This window comes from Diplotaxodon limnothrissa, linkage group LG23, assembly GCF_057381915.1.
Source record: "Diplotaxodon limnothrissa isolate DT_005_m linkage group LG23, D_limnothrissa_male_GT1.1, whole genome shotgun sequence".
In the NCBI taxonomy this organism is placed as follows: Eukaryota; Metazoa; Chordata; class Actinopteri; order Cichliformes; family Cichlidae; genus Diplotaxodon; species Diplotaxodon limnothrissa.
Genome location: NC_140617.1, coordinates 27037380 through 27053166, shown reverse-complemented (window position 1 = coordinate 27053166; position 15787 = coordinate 27037380). Strand labels below are relative to the sequence as shown.

Sequence of the window (15787 nt, the reverse complement as noted above, 5' to 3'; positions counted from 1 at the left end):
GTTAAGGATGGGTATCGAAACCCGGTTCTTGTTGAGAACCGGTTCCCACCGTTTCGGTTCCTTGGAATTGTTTGCCATTTTTGCAAACGATTCCCGTATCGATTCCAGTCGCCCCGAATGACGTCACCATGTTGCGGAGCGTTATTTACCTGGCAGGAAACACGGCGGCTCAAACGCTCAAAAGTTTGGTTATACTTGCAAAAGGGCAACTTGCAATACTTGCAAAGTAGATATTTCATTTAAGGGAGGAAACACTACGAATATGCAAAAGCATTTGCTCACAAAACACGTGATGACCTTAAATGAATGTCGTGTTTTTAATTCCGCTCTCCGGACTCGTGAATCTCAACCCAGCAGCAGCGGTAACGTTTGCACGTCCTCTCCCGTTAATGCGGCAGGTAAATAATCAACTAACAGTGCATGTTATGTTAGCGCGATCTGCCTTATTACAAAACCTGCCATTACTGTGCATTTAGGTGACCATGATGAGAGAGACAGAGTCTGGCTCAGATGCTGGCAGTTCTCGCTGCAGTCTACCGGTAGCGTCTCCTTTCAGGCCAGGATAGACGAATGTCACCGAGCAGTGACTAAGTTTGTGGTCAAAGGTTTGCACCCATTTGCCACAGCAGATGCCCCCGATTTCACTTTGGTAAGTGAATGTGTTTAATTGTAGGCAGGGACATTACTGGATATTCTTGTGTAATTTCTACAGAATAATTAATGTTACAATTTGTTATTGCTACAGAAGAATATTTATTTTATTATTTTACATTTACAATTTTTTTTCCTGGGGACTCTGTGACCCCCCCATTGAAGAGCCGTAGGCTGGATTAGGGTTGAGGGTTAGGATGCTAGTAAAGGTTACAAACTGTGTTACCTAATCTGTCATCTTATCTTTTAAGAGTACATCCTAGTCTTCTTTATTGCTTTGCCTCTATGATGTGGCTAGTGTATATTGCTAACTTAGAGAACATGAACAAATAGCTTTTCGTGAAAGTTTCACGTTTTGCTCTGAGACAAGTTTGACAATTCACTCAAATCCTTACGTGAAAGCACCGTGGTATCACTATTTTTATATTAATTCAAACTGCATGATCTTTTCTTGTAAAACAAAAAAAATCTCCTGGAGTAAACAGAGAAAATCTTACAAGAAAATACAGGCTTCAGACTGTAATAAAAAAAAGTTGTGCTCACTATTACAACACACGAGACTTTTTTTCATGACTTTTTTCACGTGTTGCTTCAAGACCGGTTTAAGTTTTTACTCTCAAATAAACCCCTTAATTAAAAGTACTGTGGTATCACTACTTTTACATATTGGACATTGCTGAGTCGTCCATATTGATTTAAAGCTGGACTTTAAGTAAGTTTAATAATGTAGCACATTTAAGCACAACAGACACTGGCCTAAGTGCTGCAGCACAAGTAAAACAATCAATGATAATACAATAACAGATGAAGACAATACAACTCTTTACCATGAAAATAATGATAAAAAGTAAAATAACAGTAGTAAAAAGAGATGAACTGGGGAAATTGATACAACAAACTGAAAATAATCTGAAAATGAAAAAGTTAATAAAAAGATGTTTCCAGTTCAGATTTGAATACTGTGACGTGAGCAAGAGGACCTAATGTGAGGAGGAAGATAGTTCCAGAGTTTCGGAGGTACGCCTGGGGATTCCCAGTCACCTGTAAAAGTAAATCTGGAATTTGGAATCTGGGACTAGAAGTTGCTGATAAGTGGGCCAAAGTGAGCGGCATGGGCCTTAGGATTGTAAAAGATCTGATAGATTAATGTGAAGAAGTCTGTGCATCATACTGAAACTGATCCTGTACTTCACAGGAAGCCAGTGAAACGATTCAAGAATGGATGAAATTCAATCACACTTCCGTGTAGCTGTCAGCAGCACCATTTTGAACCAGCTGCAATCGAGATGTGAGTGTTTTGCTCAGTCCAGTATATGATTAATTTCAGAAATCCAGTCTGCATGTAATAAAAGCCTTAACTGTACTTAAAAGTCTTAACATTTATTTATATTAACGTGAATAATAGGAGTGTTTTTTTATGCTGTACATAAGTAAGTAAGTAAAATTTTATTTATATTGCTAGATAAAAGATCACAAAGTGCTTTACAAGGTATATCTTATATATATTTATATATTTTATATATATATATATATATATATATATATATATATATATATATATATATATATATATATATATATATACATACACACACACACACACACACACACACACACACACACACACACACACACACACACACACACACATATATATCTTTGATTATCAATTGTAAATTTGAGGCAGAACGCGTTCAGAAAGATTAAGTTTTACCGATAACTCAGACTTGTTTGGTCAGTCAGGCTCTGATGAAACACAAAGTCACATGTGTGAATACCAGTGACTCCAAATATCACTGGTTATAAGCTTTAAAAAATGGTGATGTATATTGAGCTCACTGTTCTACCCTGAAGGGAGGGAGTTTGTAATTGGGTCCATTTTTTGTTTGTTAGCGGTGTAGCATCCACAGTTTTCAAGATATCATGTTCAAATTTCGTGTGATGGTAGATACCAATAACAGTCCGAGCTGATTTAATTTAGGTGAAAATTGGGTTAAGGTTGCACCAAATGTGAAAATCATTAAAAGTTTTATATTACCCATGATGTTTTATGGATCATTTTCAACCTTTATAGGCCTTGGAGGATATGACTACCTAGGTTAGCTAAGTATTTGAATCTGACCTTCACTTTTAGCGCCCAAGGTCAAAGCTGGCCTCGAAAAAACTTTTTAAAAAAAACACAGTAATAGATCATATGAAAGCGCACGGAGGCGTCATCGCAGTGTAATAAAAACATCATAAATAAATCAAAGTTGTAGTACAGCCCTTGACGTGTGCTCACTTTTAGTTGGAAACTGTTGCTTGAAATCTGAACTGAACCTCTGCCCTGGCACTCACATCTCCTCCTCCTTCCACCGCTTCCTCCAAGAGTTCAAGGTCGTCGTGTGGCTATTTCCAGCTCGTCTCCGCTTTGATCCGTGTCGCAAAATGACAAGGTAACGCAACTCGGGGGGTCAGCTGTGTTACAGGAACGTGTCCACGGATCGAGAGAGAGGAAATCAATCCTGCCTGACAGTGTCTTCAGGATACACTGACCTGACTGAACCATCGCGCACACACTCATGCTCGGATAAACGCGCGAGCTCACGCAGATGTACACAAACAAACACTCGCAGTTTAAATATAGCGCTCACGCTCTCTCCAGCTGTCTGTCAGCGTGACACAGACGACCTCTGTCAGCTCCGGTTTGTCTGTCGTCTTGTAAAGGTGCATCGGAGAGACAAGGTGTCTGCACAACAAGTTGATCTCAGACTAACCGTGTCTGAAAAGATGTTTTCAGGGATGAAGGGGGGCAAAAAAAGGAGAAAAAAAACAGAACAGCTGAGATTTAATATAATTTCAGGCTCAGATTAGAGACACTAAGCTTATTTTTTTATACCAGGCTGATGATATCAGATGAACTGGTAACAGGGGACTTCCCCTCACTACTTGTTCTGATTGGTCCCTACATGTTTTCTACAGAGGTGGTACTATATGGTATTATTTTGTTTATTTTTACCACCTGATGTGACAAAACAACCATAGATTTATTCTTTCTTTCTGTTGTCTTTTCATTTATCCTGTCACCTTGTCTTTGTTTCTTTTTCTTGACTATCTTTCTCTCCTTTGTATTTCTCTTTCACTTTCTCTTTTACATTCCTACACTTTCTTTTCTGTTTAGTTTTTGTTTTACTTTGTGTCTTTATCGCTTTCATTTTGTGTCACAGTCCGTGGAGATAGACCGTGTGGGAATGTGTGTGTTGGACCCAGACGCGAACACAAGCGAAGATGCAGGAGTGGATTAAACAAAAGCGAGCCTTTTATTATGGCTGATAACAGAACAAACCAGAGCGAGGGCAGTATAAGGGTAATAGTTCAAACAGAAAACCTAAACTGTCATGGTCCTGGGCCATGTTGGCCCACTGTTCTTAGTTTCCTTGTATGTTTGTATTTTGTTCCTTGCTTAGGCCATGTTTTCTGAGTTGCCCTGTTGTGTTGTTCCCTAAGTGTTCTCCCTTCATGGCTCTTACCCCCTGTGTGCCCCTCTGTGTATCTGTGAGCCCTCGTCTCTCCTTATGTTTTATTCCATGCTTCCCCTGCCCATTATGTCTAAGTTCTCCCCGTGCTCTCTCTTCCCCCTGTGTGCCCTCTATGTATTTATGAGCCCTCGTCCCCTTTCGTGTTTATTCCGTGTCTCCCCTGCCTGTTACGTTGGTGTTCTACTCGTGCTCTCTCTCCTCCTGTCTGAACCTCTGTACTTCCTGTTTCACCTCTCCCGTCAGTGTTCAGTTCACCCCGCCCTGTCTCGTTATGATTATCAGTGTCACCTGTGTTCCCCGTGTGTTCCCACTTCCCTCGTTAACCCTCTGTGTATTTCTGTCTGCGTCTCCCTCTGTTCAGCGTGACGTCGTCCCTCATGCTGCGTGGATTTCCCTGTGTCTCTCTCTCCGAGTGTTAGTTTACTTTTCCCAGTTTAGTTTTGTATTTCCTATGTTCTGCCTCTTCGGCAATAAAGCTGCCTTTTGAGTTCATCCCCGTGTGTGTGAGTTTTGCATTTTGGGTCCTCCTCCTGCTTGCCACACAGCGATCCTTGACATAAACTGGACATAAACTAAGAAAAAGCTATGGCTGGAGATACGGAACACAGGGGGTGGTAACACAGACGACGCGACACAGACTACATGAAACACAGAGACTAAATACACAAGAGGGATGATCAGGGGAAGTGGCCACACATGGGAACACAGCTGACACAGATAAACATAACAAGACATGGCAGGAGTAAACAACACTGACGGGAGACTGTCAAAGTAAAACAGGAAGTACACAGGTGCAAACAGGAGGAGAGAGAGAGCACGGGCATAGTGGGCTGGGGAAACATGGAATGAAACAAGGAGGGGAGATGAGGGCTCACAGATACATAGAGGGGCACACAGGGGATAAAAGTCACAAGGGGAAGTCAAATAAGGAACACCACAACAGGACAACTTAGGAAACATGGCCTAAATAAGGAACGAAATACAAAAATACAAGAAACTAAGAATACTGGGCCCACATGGCCCAGGACCATGACATCACCCCCCCCCCCCCCTTAAGGGCTGGCTCCAGACAGCCCAAACACAGGAAAACAAAAACCAAACAGAAAACGACCCAGGGCGGGCGGCGGGGGCCCAGGACGGAGGGCTCGGAACAGAAAACAAAAAGGAAAGCACAGCTCAGTTCAGGGGGCCGGCCGTGCACAAGGCAACGGCGACGACGTGGAAACAGTTCAGGGGGCCGGCCGTGCGCAAGGCAACGGCGGCGGCGAAGGAGACAACGGAGCAGTTCAGGAGGCCGGCCGCGCGGAAGGCAGCGGCGGCGGCGAAGGAGACGACGGAGCAGTTCAGGAGGCCGGCCGCGCGGAAGGCAGCGGCGGCTCTCCAGTGTTAGGCGTGCTGGCCATGGCCCGGTGAGCACAGGACCAGACGAGGCAGGACCAGACGAAGCACAGGCTGAAGCTGGACCAGGAGGAGCAGAAGCCAAAGTCGAAGCTGGGCCAGACGAGGACGAGGCTGAAGCCGGAGTCGAAGCTGGACCAGGCGACGGTGAAGCAGGAGCTGAGACTGAGGCCGGACCAGGCGAAGCACAGGCTGGAGCTGGACCAGGCGGCGACGTGGACGGAGACACGGAGGCCGCAGCTAGCGTGGATGAAGACACGGCTGCAGCAAACGTGGACGAGGCTGCCGGTGGAGCAGCTGGTGGCTGAACGGGCCCCTCGGACCCTCCAGCGGAGACAGGAGACTGAACGGGCCCCTCGGACCCTCCAGCGGAGACGGGTGGCTGAACGGGCCCCTCGGACCCTCCAGCGGAGACGGGTGGCTGAACGGGCCCCTCGGACCCTCCAGCTGGCGTGGCGTGAAGAGGTGTGGCTGCTGCAGGGTGCCGGAGTGGCACACCCAGGCATTCAGCTACGGATGCAGGATGAGCAGTTATGGAGACCCCTGGCAAAACAGAGAGCTGAACAGGGGGCTGAGCCGTTACTTTGGCAGAAGAAAGATGCCGCTGACTCTCTGGGGAATGTAATGTAACATCACATGGTTCATTTCCCACCAGATCGCCCCTGAAAACATTAGTCATTTGGTCACTGTCGGGTTCAGAACCCAGAACAGAAATGTCCATGGCAGTCTGAGAGAAAGTGGTGTCGCAGCCAAGTACTAGGTGTGTGTTCCTTTCAGAGGTCTGCCTGTCATTGTCCAAATTCATATTTTGGTTTTCCTTCACAAACATAAAGCCAGAGTCTTTATTCTCAGTCTTTGGTTCTTTTATCTCAGAAGCAGAAAAACACAAACTCAGATTGGCTGCCTCACTCTCACCAGAATTACATTGATTAATCTTGAACACACAGGCAGCGTCTACCCCATAATATTGCCCAGAGTCAGTAACAGTCTCTGCACCATCTCTAGCGGAAATCTCGCCATTCTTAGCAAACAAGTTAACTGTTATGGACAAACCCTGTTCGAAAGGTGGACCCCCAAGGCTCTCAGCACTGTTTATTTCCTCTGTCACAGGAAGACAACGTGACGTTTCTTCAGTCTCCACCTGTGACAGGGTTTCAGTCACCAAAGGGGCTAGTTCGACCACATGAGCTGTATTTATAACTGAACCGTTCCTAGAAACATGATTAATCAGTTCACGGCTAGGTTCCTGGACATCCATTAAGTTGGCACAACTGGTCAAAGAAGACACATTCACATTCATTTTGCAGTCATGTGGTGGACTTGTAACCTCATTAGAGTCTGTGCTTACACGTACAGCAGTTACACTTCCTTCTGATGGGACGGCTGGCACTAGGTTAACGCCAAGAGTCTGAATACACTCTTCTGTGATTGGTTTGACAGAGCCAGTAGCTTTAGCAGTGACCATATTACTCACAAACAAATCAAAAGAGATGCTGTCAGAGGGGATTGAAGCCTTATTATGCTCTGACTGACAGGAATCATGCAGCTCGGCCTGGTATTTGGCAGTCTCAGGCCTGCGTTCCCCAGCTAGCCCCCCACCAGAAGTTGATTTAGACAGAGACTCTGAGTCATCTATGAATGGAAGTGCAGCTAACGCAGTGTCTGATAGAGCTGTGGCTGCCAGTGGTGGTGCAGACTGTGAGCTTACTAAATCAGTAGTGCTCCCAACAAACACCCCATCCTGAAATGAGTTAGAAGAAACAAAAGAACATGATTCCAGATTTACACAAACTGAAGGTAAAACATGATCATTAGAGACAGTATCGGAGGCCCAGATCTCAGCCCCAGCATTCACTGCGCCCTGCGGGGTGCTGGAGCTACGTGGTTCAGACATGTGTCCCCCATCTTCTTTGGGGGGGCACAATTCACTCTTAGAGTTCAGAACATAACCCACATTGCCATTACTGTCCTCTTGACTTGGGACACAGAACTCAGGTGAATTGTGCTTATTGAGTACAGGAGTGAGAGCATCACTCAGAGGCTGCTTTGAATTGTTCTCCTCTGGTTTACCTAATAATTTGGTCTCACACAATTCATAACAAGTAGTAGAGTCACGAGATGAACGAGCTGAGGAACAGTCAGGTTGATCACTGGGTACAGACAGGGTGTCATTATTTAAGTCACACCGCTCATGACCAGAGGTTATATCACCACCCTTCACACCAAACATGAGTTCGTGATCAATACTTTCGTCGTTTAGCAAGAGAATGGGTGGTGTTGAGGAGCACTGGGTAGCTATCGCTCCTCCACCACATGTAGAAATTGTCTTTATCTCTGGAGCATCTGCGAACCCTTCATGACAGTCACATTCCAGCAACTCAGGAAGACTTTGAGGCGAAAGATTGTCACTAACCTCTATTATTAAGGGAGTCCGAGAGGAAACGAGGGTTCCACCAACCTCCAGCTGCTGCAAGGTGCTGCGGCGACGTGGATGTCGCCTCTTCCTTGAGGGAGCCACTGAGGCTGAAGCATTGGCTGTTGGGAAGGTGAGGGGTGGCAGACCCTGGCAGCTCCGAGGGCCCCCCAGAGCCAGGCGTGTTCCCCGGAAAGAGCGCTCATCACGATCAGGGGCGAGCCACGGCTCCCTCCCGAACTCTTCCTCTAGCTGCGCGTATGCGGCGTGCTGCTGCTCCTCGAGATCGACATCCAGGATCCCCACAGCATCCTCATGATGCTCCGTGGGGGGCGAGGCGGGACGTAGCGGTGCGCGACGGCGGCGAGAATGCCGTTTTTTCCTTGAAGCGGCTTTGGACAAAACCTGACTTTCCATAGCGACCGGCTCCTCGTCCTCCAACCACATCCGTGCCAGAAAGACAGCAGGAGACGAGTAGTCCGATCGAGGCGGCGAGGGCGGGCGGCAGGTGCGAGGCGGGGCGGTTGGCGAGAACTCCTCCTCGGGGATGAGCCAGGGCTTCCAACGGCGCTCGTCCTCGCGATACGCCCGTAATACCTGCTGCCGCTCCTCCTCGCTGAAGTCAATAGCCGCTGGCATCTCCTTGATCCGCGTAGTGCAGTCAGGCGGTGGCGAGGATGCGGAAGCCGATGGAGCGTGAGCCAAGGGTGTGTCGGCGGTGAGCCTCACCGTACCGACTCTGACTGCTTCGGGCTCACGAGGCAGTGGGGAAACAGAGCTACCGCATGACTCTGGCGACGGCTCACGCACACAGGACCGCTGCAGTTGCAGGCAGAGTTGGAGAGAGGAGACGAGAAAGTCAATGACGAGGGGATGCAGCGCCTCCCATAACCAAGGGAATACGGACACGCATACCCCTACTTGGCGGGCTAACTCGTTCCGTTCCTCCTCTCTGGAACGCCGCAACCACTTGCCGCATAGCGACTCCACTGTCCGGATGATCTCCCGTTCTTGTGTCGCTGGGTCCGGCATGGTCGCGTCGTACTGTCACGGTCCGTGGAGATAGACCGTGTGGGAATGTGTGTGTTGGACCCAGACGCGAACACAAGCGAAGATGCAGGAGTGGATTAAACAAAAGCGAGCCTTTTATTATGGCTGATAACAGAACAAACCAGAGCGAGGGCAGTATAAGGGTAATAGTTCAAACAGAAAACCTAAACTGGACATAAACTAAGAAAAAGCTATGGCTGGAGATACGGAACACAGGGGGTGGTAACACAGACGACGCGACACAGACTACATGAAACACAGAGACTAAATACACAAGAGGGATGATCAGGGGAAGTGGCCACACATGGGAACACAGCTGACACAGATAAACATAACAAGACATGGCAGGAGTAAACAACACTGACGGGAGACTGTCAAAGTAAAACAGGAAGTACACAGAGGTGCAAACAGGAGGAGAGAGAGAGCACGGGCATAGTGGGCTGGGGAAACATGGAATGAAACAAGGAGGGGAGATGAGGGCTCACAGATACATAGAGGGGCACACAGGGGATAAAAGTCACAAGGGGAAGTCAAATAAGGAACACCACAACAGGACAACTTAGGAAACATGGCCTAAATAAGGAACGAAATACAAAAATACAAGAAACTAAGAATACTGGGCCCACATGGCCCAGGACCATGACATTTTGTCTTTGTTGCACTCACGCTTTCTTTTTCTACTTTTCCTGTGTTCTTTCTTCCTTTCTATCTCTTTCCCCATATCTATTTTTATCTCTTTTATTCTTTTTATCTTTTTCTCTACTTGTCTTTTTTCTAATTTTTCTCACATTTTCTCTTTTTATTTCTTTTTTTCTCCATTATTCTTTGTTCTTTTAACCTCTTTTCCTTCTAACTTCATCTTTTTCACTTACTGCTTGTCCCTGCTTTTCTCATTTCTGTACTTTTTCTTTGCTGATTTTTTTCTCTCCTCGTGTTTTGATTTTTCTTTCCTTTTCTGTCTTTCTTCATCTTTCTTACATTCTTACTTTTTTTACTCTTTATGTTCTTGAACTTTCTTCCTTTCTTGTTCTTTTCACCCCTTTTCTCTTCCATCTATCCCTTTCCTTCTTTGTTTCTCTCTCTTTCTTTATTGTTTTTTCCTCCTGGCTGTTCTTACTTTCTTCTTCAGTCAGTCTGCAACATGGGACCCTCCAACTCTCACATGCTCAATACATGGTAGTAAAAAATCTGCAGTAAACAGAGAGCAGCCTCGGGTCACCTGGTTGACAAACATAAAATCCACCGACAGGTGAGGCAGACAGCTTCTTCTTAAACTCCAATGTTCTGCTGGGAAACCTTGTGAAGGTCTTACTTTGACAGCTATACCAAACTCCCCAACAGAGCATAAGAATCCTCTAAGGCCTCAACCAAAAACTCCACCCTCCTGGTGCTACCCACTGCTGGCGACCCCCAGAGGTCCCATGTGGGGGTTAACACAATATAAGGCTATATTTTGTTTTAGTTCTTTTCAACAAGCGATCTTTTGTGATTAAAACAAATGCAGTGAGTCTAATCTAGAAAGGTCTGCACAGACGTTACAATCAAAACATTGCTGAAGTCTGACAAGGTTGCACAACCCCATCAAGGAAAAGTGGTGCGAAAAGCCTTTCATGTACCTTTGTACTTGCATTCCCACTCTCTACCTTTCCATTTTGTTGCACACACACACCCCATCAGCAGAGCTTCTGTTGTGTCTGCAGCCAAAACAATACCCGTGAGCAGCGGACGCCATTCGACTCCCCTCACAGGTCGCCGAGCACTCCCTGCTAGCTAATTACAACAGGGTGCGTGTGTCTGTCTGCACCCCTCCCTCCTGCCTGAAAACACAGGGCATCTGCAGAGGACGGCGGGAGGGTTGCGCCAGGGTTGCGAGGGGGACGTATTTCTGACAAATGTGCCATCTCCATAATTAGCTGGAAAGCAACATATGAAACATTAAACACGCCGGGCGCTGACGACAATCAAAACATTTCATTTGTTGTCAATTATTCATTACTTTGAAGGTTCTGAAGGGGTCGTTAATATGGAAATAAGCTTGCGATGCTAACAAGGTTGTAGTATCTGATTCCAAATCATCTGAGCACAGAGCGCCCCTTCCCTTGCTTCCTTTCTTTTTTCCTTTTTTCTTTTCGGCTAATATTTTGCCTTTTTTTTTTGTCTCTATTGTGATTTCGTCTCTTATTCATGAAGCCTGCTCTTCAAACAAAACCCTTGAACAACAAGCTGCTTTTATCCACTTTAAACTCCATTTGATGGAATTCTTTGATAGCTCCGAGTTCAGCTCTGCCTCAAATGAAGTTAAACCACCCAAAACTAATCTAGTCACATTTTTAAAAAAAAAATTTATTTCACCATTTTCATTCTTTACCTGACTCTATTAGTGGGTGCTTCCCCTCGGCGGCTGTCACAGCAGACCTGCCAAGAGAGCGGTCAGTAAAGTTCCCGTCTGTAGCTTTTCACGGTTTAGTTGCTCTACAATTAATTAATGGGATGAAAAAGTCCCACACAGCACCTCGCCGCCTCTGGAGCAGCAGCAGCTACCTTTGCCAGCTGTCAAATTGGAGAGACGTGGACTGGAAAAATAAGCCCGAGGCTGTGGCTATTTAAGGTAATTAGTTCTGATTCATGCAGCTCTCAATCCCTATTACCTGTTAACTGCTGCCACCATCAACCAGCGTTCAGCCTGGGGAGTTCAGCTTTGCGTGTGCGTTCATGTGAAGACTGAAGGCACGGAAAGCAGAAGGATGCCAGAATCCAATCAAAGGTTTGGGTTATTAAAATATGACCAGTGATGTTGTCTGGGCGAGGCAGAAGTACAGTCAACCTGAAATAAAGGTCGATTGTGTTTGAGTGAACTTTTAGGAAGCTCTTTTGTTGAGTGCTCTTAATCAAATTGGATTCTGAAGCTTCCTGTTCCTAAAAATCTGACATTTATGGGATAAAACAGCCGAACATCACGGTTTAAGTTTATTTTCTGCTTAACCAACCCATCAGGAGACATTATAAAGTGTTGTTTCTTCTTCGTTTCATTCATGGCATGTAGTACTGTGCAAAACTCTTGAGCCACCCCACATTTCTTTATATTTTGAGATTTTCTTGTCATTTATTTAGTTCTCCAAGCTTTTGTTGTGTTTAACAAGTAGGCCAATCCAGAGAGAGTTGACAGGAAAGCAGGATATTAGTGAGGGGGGAATGACACACAGGACATGGGTGAACTTCAAACTGGGTCATTGTAGTAGTTTTTGGCATATGGGTCACCTTCTCAATCGGGGAGCAATAGTGGCAACCTGTTTTCCAGACTTCTTCAAAGACATTCAAAGCTCTTTTGTGGGTGTTTCTGCTTTTTGTCCTGTTCTCTGCGGCTTCAACAATGGCCCATGTAAGATGCTGGATTTTTTCCTGTGTCTTAAGGACTTGGCTTATCTGCTGTAGATACATTTTTTTAAGAAAGCACAGCACGTCATGCTGAGATATGCCAAGTTTTCAGCTAATAGCGCTTTGAGAATCACCTTGTTGGTGCAAAAATACTATTTTATGTCTGAAGAAATGGGAACAAATGATGCGTTTTTGTGACTGGCTACAACACCTAAAGATCTAATTACGTGTAGACACAACATTGGTTCTTTCTTTGAGTTAGTTTCCAGTTTAACTTAAAAGAGATTAACATTTGGGGATATCGGACTCTTTTACATCTGCTTTGACTGGAATCCATAAAATATCTTTGTATGTGATAACCAATATTAGTTTGTGCTGCAATTTTAATCATTTGGCAAGATTTTTTTATGCGTTCCTACTCTTAGTATTGGAAGTACTATTCAAACTCACAACACTGTATGTTGATATAATCGACATACAGTATAGTGCTGTATAATCAATGTGTTTGCAAAGATTTAGAAAATATATGCATTTACCCATTTACTCATACTGGGTACCGGGTAGGACATCTCTTCCACTTTGGAAACTTTAAAACAGCCAATCCGTCCTCTGTACTTTGTCACACTTGGTATAGTCCTGCGCCCTGAATACAACTGCCACTTCCTGTTTGCCAGCCTGGCCTTTTACCTGGATTTGTTTGGGTGAAGCACAAAGAAACAAAACAATTTGGGTAAGTATGAATGTGAATCTGAAGTCGGTTTGACTGAATGTGCAGCTCTTTCATTAACTTGTGAAATTTATTAGAAACTTAAATGTTTAAAAGGTTTGCTAGAATAAATGCTACCCTACAAGTTCTGTTGTTCAGCTGAAGATAGCAAATGAAGTATTTCTTTCACATCTGAACCTACTTCTGCCTCTAACACTCATCTACATCCGCTCCACCCTGCCTGCACTCTCTTCTTCACCTCTCTTGCACTGCAATGTCTGTTGCTTCGAGTGGTTGACCCCTAGTATTTAACCTCATCCACCTTCAACTTTCCACCTGTCTGCCTCTCATTCACCCACATGTATTCTGTCTTGATTCTACCGACTTTCATTTCTCTTCTCTCCAGAGGATACCTCCACCTCCCCAGTCTTTCTTCCACCTGCTCCCTACACTCACTGCAGATCACAGTGTCATCATATTCCATGGAGACTCCTGTCGGACCTCATCTGTCAACCTGTCCGTCACCTTTGATGGGCAATGTATTAATATGTCATCAGCTACATCGCCACGGGATAATGTAATGTTTTTTTAAGTACAGCATTTGCAAACAATGTTAATAGTTCATCTACGGCTTCAGTACTTGGCAAAGTAATTTTATTAAAAGTCATCCACAAGTAATAGTAATAGTTGTGTGTTTGCAGAAAACCATGTTCCCTCACCTATCAGGTCAGAGGTTTGATCTGATTTCTGGCCAGCTTGCAGTCTTTCTTTTGGATGTTAAACTCCAAAGTTCACTTTTGTCTCTAAAAGCCGAAACTATCTTTTTGCTCTCTGACCTACTAAGCCACACGCAAGCAGCTTTTGGAGCATTTTTTACTTTGGATATTGGACTTAAAAAGTTATGTTTTAACTGTCAGTTGATCACACAACCTTGAACTCCTGCCAGACCACACCATGCCCAAGCTTTTCTTGGAGCCGTGTAATTTTCACAGAGTTGAGCAGTACACAGAATTCACTGGCTCATGGTGACATATTCATTGAGAAACTGAGACTTCATAGTGCGAGTCTTTCTATCTTTTTAGTGCTGGACATTACAGTTTAGAAACCAAATTTTAACAACAAGTTTAAAACTAACTCGGGAGATATTTTTGTCTTGGTGCTACCCAAGCTAAGCAGTTTTTTGCCCCCTACAGCTTTCAGTCTTTTTCTGAAGCTCATCTAAGAAAACATGTTAAAAACAAAGAGTACTGAAGTATCTTGACTAAAACTCTGACCTGAATTGGAGTATTTAGAGGTGTAAATATCTCACTGTAATAGCAAAAAAGCTCTGTAACCATTGGAGCAGTTTCATAAATGTATTTTAGAACAACATTGCATCTCTTTATTTTATGTTCATTCTCCTGAAAATACTTCCTGATCTTAACTTAAATACTTACATTTGAAACTTTCATATGTAAGTCACTGTAAGTTAGTTATACACTGCCCTTCCTCTGGGGCAATTTATTTTAGCAACAAATTACAATCTACTGCAATAATTTTAACTTTTTTTAATTTTAGGAAAGCTCAATAACATGTTGGAAATACTTCTTCTATTACACCCATGTTTTGATGTTTAAAAATGTTTTAATCTACCCATAAGTGCTTAGATCTGGGGTATATTTCTAATCCTCCTCTACTGATCATGAAAAACCTTTCAAAAGTGCCACAGTTTGTTTTGCCTAACTAAACCTTACTTTGCCAATTCTTTGATCAAAACTGTCCACTTCCCTCAGCAAAGACGGAGCTACTTTGTATTTTTTTTTTCCCCTGCATGTGTGTGTGAACCCAGCAAGCCGGCGGTCATCATTAAGACAGTAAATCTGCATATTCCTTCTCTCGCTCTCTCTTTTTTTTTTCTCCATTTTACAGTACAGTCACTGTAAGGTTAAGTAGCCCCAGGAAAGACAATACCAGCCACTCTTCAATTATTTATTCTCACATCATCCCAAAAAGATGACAAATGCTAATTTTGGTCCATTCCCCAGCTGGGCATCCAAGTGCTCATTAGTTTTAAAGAAGGTTAATCCATTTAGGTTTTGCATATTGATATGCCAATTATGTCTAATCGTGGAAGAGGCATCCGTCAAGGTAATAGTGCATAAACACATGCAAGAACATTAGGGAGAAGTCAACGTTATAATAAAGTAGGTGTTAATTGGTAAGGGGAGGACTGTCGGCTAACTCATGTGTGTAATGTACAGACGGGTGAGGAAGAGAGAGGGGGAGAAAAAAAGGGTTTCATTAGATTCCTCCCTCACAGCCCAAATGAAAAAAAAAATGCTGTAATTTGCAAACCTCATGCTGTGAGCTCGCTGGGTGTCGTGCCCAAATGCTCCACGGAAAAGGAGGGTCACAGGGGTGAGGGGAGTGAGAGCTACGGCAGCATTCTGATACGGGCTGTTCAAAGAAAGTGTTTTTGCAATCATAATGTGGGATCTAACTTTTGTTCAATATAACTGCATCATCGTGTTTCCCCATGTGCTGTTGCGCTAAGCCATGACAATAAGAAAAATGTCCTCCAAATTAAAAAAAACTAAATTTTAATTTGCCTTTTGACATAGAAATCACTCATCAATCATTAATTATTAATAAATTATATATAAGTGTACAATAAACAACCATGGGGTTGTTTCTTAG

The 15787-nt window shown here is 44.2% G+C and overlaps 1 long non-coding RNA gene across 1 annotated transcript; it reads left to right on the top strand.

The window, feature by feature from the left end:
- The first annotated feature begins 209 nt into the window (after positions 1-209).
- On the top strand, positions 210-14247 carry LOC146608233 (uncharacterized). The gene is made up of 5 exons (XR_014905118.1): positions 210-398; positions 477-649; positions 1847-1939; positions 13040-13135; positions 13518-14247. It is a non-coding gene; the product is annotated as an uncharacterized LOC146608233 (long non-coding RNA).
- The last annotated feature ends 1540 nt before the right edge of the window (positions 14248-15787 follow it).